This window comes from Elephas maximus, chromosome 17 (genome assembly GCF_024166365.1).
Source record: "Elephas maximus indicus isolate mEleMax1 chromosome 17, mEleMax1 primary haplotype, whole genome shotgun sequence".
NCBI lineage: Eukaryota > Metazoa > Chordata > Mammalia > Proboscidea > Elephantidae > Elephas > Elephas maximus.
Window position 1 is genome coordinate 43,141,089 of NC_064835.1, and position 6,011 is coordinate 43,147,099.

Sequence of the window (6,011 nt, forward strand, 5' to 3'; positions counted from 1 at the left end):
TCATGTATCTGTTGGCTGCCTGAATATCTTCTTTAGTGAAATGTGTGTTCATATCCTTTGCCCACTTCTTGATTGGGTTGTTTGTCTTTTTGTGGTTGAGTTTTGACAGAATCATGTAGATTTTAGAGATCAGGTGCTGGTCGGAGATGTCATAGCTGAAAATTCTTTCCCAAACTGTAGGTGGTCTTTTAACTCTTTTGGAGAAGTCTTTAGATGAGCATAGCTGTTTGATTTTTAGGAGCTCACAGTTATCGGGTTTCTCTTCATCATTTTTGGTAATGTTTTGTATTCTGTTTATACCTTGTATTAGGGCTCCTAGGGTTGTCCCAATTTTTTCTTCCATGATCTTTATCGTTTTAGTCTTTATGTTTAGGTCTTTGATCCACTTGGAGTTAGTTTTTGTGCATGGTGTGAGGTATGGGTCCTGTTTCATTTTTTTGCAAATGGATATCCAGTTATGCCAGCACCATTTGTTAAAAAGGCTATCTTTTCCCCAATTAATTGACACTGTTCCTTTGTCAAATATCAGCTGCTCATATGTGGATGGATCTATGTCTGGGTTCTCAATTCTGTTCCATTGGTCTATGTGCCTGTTGTTGTACCTGTACCAGGCTGTTTTGACTACTGTGGCTGTATAATAGGTTCTGAAGTCAGGTAAAGTGAGGCCTCCCACTTTCTTCTTCTTTTTCAGTAGTGCTTTATCCGGGGCTTCTTTCCCTTCCATATGAAATTGGTGATTTGTTTCTCTATCCCCTTAAAATATGACATTGGAATTTGCATCGGAAGTGCGTTAAATGTATAGATGGCTTTTGGTAGAATAGACATTTTTACTATGTTAAGTCTTCCTATCCATGAGCAGGGTATGTTTTTCCACTTAAGTATGTCCTTTTGAATTTCTTGTAGTAGAGCTTTGTAGTTTTCTTTGTATAGGTCTTTTACATCCTTGGTAAGATTTATTCCTAAGTATCTTATCTTCTTGGGGGCTACTGTGAATGGTATTGATTTGGTTATTTCCTCTTCGGTGTTCTTTTTGTTGATGTGGAGGAATCCAAGTGATTTTTGTATGTTTATTTTATAACCTGAGACTCTGCCAAACTCTTCTATTAGTTTCAGTAGTTTTCTGGAGGATTCCTTAGGGTTTTCTGTGTATATAATCATGTCATCTGCAAATAGTGATAACTTTACTTCTTCCTTGCCAATCCGGATACCTTTTATTTCTCTGTCTAGCCTAATTGCCCTGGCTAGGACTTCCAGCACGATGTTGAATAAGAGCGGTGATAAAGGGCATCCTTGTCTGGTTCCTGTTCTCAAGGGAAATGCTTTCAGGTTCTCTCCATTTAGAGTGATATTGGCTGTTGGCTTTGCATAGATGCCCTTTATTATGTTGAGGAATTTTCCTTCAATTCCTATTTTGGTAAGAGTTTTTATCATAAATGGGTGTTGGACTTTGTCAAATGCCTTTTCTGCATCAATTGATAAGATCATGTGGTTTTTGTCTTTTGTTTTATTTATGTGATGGATTACACTAATGGTTTTTCTGATATTAAACCAGCCTTGCATACCTGATATAAATCCCACTTGATCAGGGTGAATTATTTTTTTGATGTGTTGTTGGATTCTATTGGCTAGAATTTTGTAGAGGATTTTTGCATCTATGTTCATGAGGGATATAGGTCTATAATTTTCTTTTTTTGTAATGTCTTTACATGGTTTTGGTATCAGGGAGATGGTGGCTTCATAGAATGAGTTGGGTACTATTCCGTCATTTTCTATGCTTTGGAATACCTTCAGAAGTAGTGGTGTTAACTCTTCTCTGAAAGTTTGGTAGAACTCTGCAGTGAAGCCGTCCGGGCCAGGGCTTTTTTTTTGTTGGGAGTTTTTTGATTACCGTTTCAATCTCTTTTTTTTGTTATGGGTCTATTTAGTTGTTCTACTTCTGAATGTGTTAGTTTAGGTAGGTAGTGTTTTTCCAGGAATTCATCCATTTCTTCTAGGTTTTCAAAGTTGTTAGAGTACAATTTTTCATAATAATCTGAAATGATTCTTTTAATTTCACTTGGTTCTGTTGTGATGTGGTCCTTCTCGTTTCTTATTCGGGTTATTTGTTTCCTTTCCTGTATTTCTTTAGTCAGTCTAGCCAATGGTTTATCAATTTTGTTAATTTTTTCAAAGAACCAGCTTTTGGCTTTGTTAATTCTTTCAATTGTTTTTCTGTTCTCTAGTTCATTTAGTTCAGCTCTAATTTTTATTATTTGTTTTCTTCTGGAGCCTGATGGATTTTTTTGTTGCTCAGTTTCTATTTGTTCAGGTTGTAGGGACAGTTCTCTCATTTTGGCTCTTTCTTCTTTTTGTATGTGTGCATTTATCGATATAAATTGGCCTCTGAGCACTGCTTTTGCTGTGTCCCAGAGGTTTTGATAGGAAGTATTTTCATTCTCGGTGCTTTCTATGAATTTCCTTATTCCCTCCTTGATGTCTTCTATAACCCAGTCTTTTTTCAGGAGGGTATTGTTCATTTTCCAAGTATTTGACTTCTTTTCCCTAGTTTTTCTGTTATTGATCTCTAGTTTTATTGCCTTGTGGTCTGAGAAGATGCTTTGTAATATTTCGATGTTTTGGACTCTGCAAAGGTTTGTTTTATGACCTAATATGTGGTCTATTCTAGAGAATGTTCCATGTGCGCTAGAAAAAAAAGTATATTTTGCAGCAGTTGAGTGGAGAGTTCTGTATAAGTCAGTGAGGTCAAGTTGGTTGTTTGTTGTAAGTAGGTCTTCCGTGTCTCTATTGAGCTTCTTACTGGATGTCCTGTCCTTCTCCGAAAGTGGTGTGTTGAAGTCTCCTAATGTAATTGTGGAGGTATCTATCTCGCTTTTCAATTCTGTTAAAATTTGATTTATGTATCTTGCAGCCCTGTTATTGGGTGCATAAATATTTAATATGGTTATGTCTTCCTGATCAATTGTCCCTTTTATCATTATATAGTGTCCTTCTTTATCCTTTGTGGTGGATTTAAGTCTAAAGTCTATTTTGTCAGAAAGTAATATTGCTACTCCTTTTTTGCTTATTGTTTGCTTGATATACTTTTTTCCATCCTTTGAGTTTTAGTTTGTTTGTGTCTCTAAGTCTAAGGTGTGTCTCTTGTAGGCAGCATATAGATGGATCATGTTTCTTTATCCAGTCTGTGACTCTCTGTCTCTTTATTGATGCATTTAGTCCATTTACATTCAGGGTAATTATAGATAAATAAGTTTTTAGTGCTGTCATTTTGATGCCTTTTTATGTGTGTTCTTGACACTTTTATTTTTCCACATACTTTTCTGTGCTGAGGCGTTTTTCTTAGTAAATTGTGAGATCCTCATTTTCATAGTGTTTGACTGTATGTTGAGTTGTTACGTTTTTCTTGGCTTTTATCTTGAGTTATAGAGTTGTTATACCTTTTTGTGGTTACCTTATTATTTACCCCTATTTTTCTAAGTAAAAACCTAACTTGTATTGTTCTATATCGCCTTGTATCACTCTCCATATGGCAGTTCAATGCCTCCTGTATTTAGTCCCTCTTTTTGATTATTGTGATCTTTTACCTATTGACTTCCAGGATTCCCTGTTATGTGTATTTTTTTTTTAATTAATCTTAATTTGTTTGTTTTTGTGATTTCCCTATTTGAGTTGATATCAGGACGTTCTGTTTTGTGACCTTGTGTTGTGCTGATATCTGATATCATTGGTTCTCTGACCAAACAATATCCTTTAGTATTTCTTGTAGCTTTGGTTTGGTTTTTGTAAATTCTCTAAACTTGTGTTTGTCTGTAAATATCTTAATTTCGCCTTCATATTTCAGAGAGAGTTTTGCTGGATATATGATCCTTGGCTGGCAGTTTTTCTCCTTCAGTGTTCTGTATATGTCGTCCCATTCCCTTCTTGCCTGCATGGTTTCTGCTGAGTAGTCTGAACTTATTCTTATTGATTCTCCCTTGAAGGAAACCTTTCTTTTCTCCCTGGCTACTTGTAAAATTTTCTGTTTATCTTTGGTTTTGGCGAGTTTGATGACAATATGTCTTGGTGTTTTTCTTTTTGGATCAATCTTAAATGGGGTTCGATGAGCATCTTGGATAGATATCCTTTCATCTTTCATGATGTCAGGGAAGTTTTCTGTCAGGAGTTCTTCAACTATTTTCTCTGTGTTTTCTGTCTCCCCTCCCTGTTCTGGGACTCCAATCACCCGCAGGTTATGCTTCTTGATAGAGTCCCACATGATTCTTAGGGTTTCTTCATTTTTTTTAATTCTTTTATCTGATTTTTTTTCAGCTATGTTGGTGTTGATTCCCTGGTCCTCCAGATGTCCTAGTCTACATTCTAATTGCTCGAGTCTGCTCCTCTGACTTCCTAGTGCGTTGTCTAATTCTGTCATTTTATTGTTAATCTTTTGGATTTCTACATGTTGTCTCTATGGATTCTTGCAACTTATTAATTTTTCCACTATGTTCTTGTATAATTTTTTTGAGTTCTTTAACAGTTTTATGGGTGTGTTCCTTGGCTTTTTCTGCAGTTATCCTAATTTCATTTGTGATATCTTTAAGCATTCTGTAAATTAGTTTTTTATATTCTGTATCTGATAATTCCAGGATTGTATCTTCATTTGGGAAAGATTTTGATTCTTTTGTTTGGGGGTTTGGAGAAGCTGTCATGGTCTGCTTCTTTAAGTGGTTTGATATGGATTGTTGTCTCCGAGTCATCACTGGGAAACTAGTTTTTCCAGAAAATCCACTAAAAAAAAAATGCAGTCAGATCCCTATCAGAGTACTCCCTCTGGCTCAGGCTATTCGGATGTTAATGAAGCCGCCTGGGGAGGGTGGGGGAGGGAACAGAGAGATAGGAGAGTAGCACCTCAGAATATAGCCAGAGTTGCTTGTCTTGCTTGGAATGACTATTATATCTGAGATTCCCGCGGGCGCGTCGCCTTTGTGTGCTGGCTGTGTGGAGATTTCCCCCGGGGGGTCTGGCCCGCTGGAGTCACGGTCAGATCCTCCGCTTCCAGCCCCACGCCCAGCGTCAAGGCTCCCCTACTGGGACGGTGCACTCTCGACTCCAAAATCAGTCACTGCCTCCCGGGGACTTCTCGTCCCTCCAGCAGCGTGGCCGTGCCGCCCTCAAGAACCAGTTGGGCCTCCTCCCGGGGTTAGTTCAGATGGGTGGAGCAGCTCCCCGTGCTTGTGCTGTGACCGAGTGTCCCGGCTGGGATGCTGTTCTCCCCGCTCCAATACCAGTCGCTGCCTCCCGGGGACTTCTCCTATCAGCTGCGTCCCACGCTGCCCACGCGACCCGGCTGGCCCCCTTCCCGGGGTTAGTTCAGGGTGGTTGAGCAGCTCTCCGTGTTTATGCCATACCTGCGTCCAGTCCAAATCTCGGCGGGACGGTTCCCCGGCTGGGACGCTGCTCTTCCTGCTCCAAGACCTGTCACTGTCTCCCGGGGACTTCTCCTACCGGCTGCGTCCCATGCCGCCCGTGGAACCGGCTGGTCCCCCTCCCGGGGTTAGTTCAGGGGGGTGGAGAAGCTCTCTGTGCTTGTGCCGTACCTGACTGGTACACTGGCTCCAGGCTCTGGAAACAATCGCTGCTTCCCCATATTAGTTCGTTCTCTGTCTCTAAATCTGTGTTTGTTGTTCAGGGTTCGTAGATTGTTATGTCTGTGATCGATTCACTTGTTTTTCCGTGTCTTTGTTGTAAGAGGGATCCGAGGTAGCGTCTGCCTAGTCCGCCATCTTGGCTCCGCCTCTGTTGCTGTTTTAATTTTAATCAAAAAAGGGTTTTAATTTGATTGTCAAATGAATTCTATGTTTGTAATGCATTTTCCCATTTTTCTGTTCACCCAATGACTTAATGAAGTTTTCCTGATCCCAGATTTGCTGCTGGAAGTACACCCAAAAGTATTTTGGAAGGCGGAGCCAAGATGGCAGAATAGACAGACACTTTTGGTGAGCCTTCTTTACAGCAAAGACCTGAAAAAACAATTG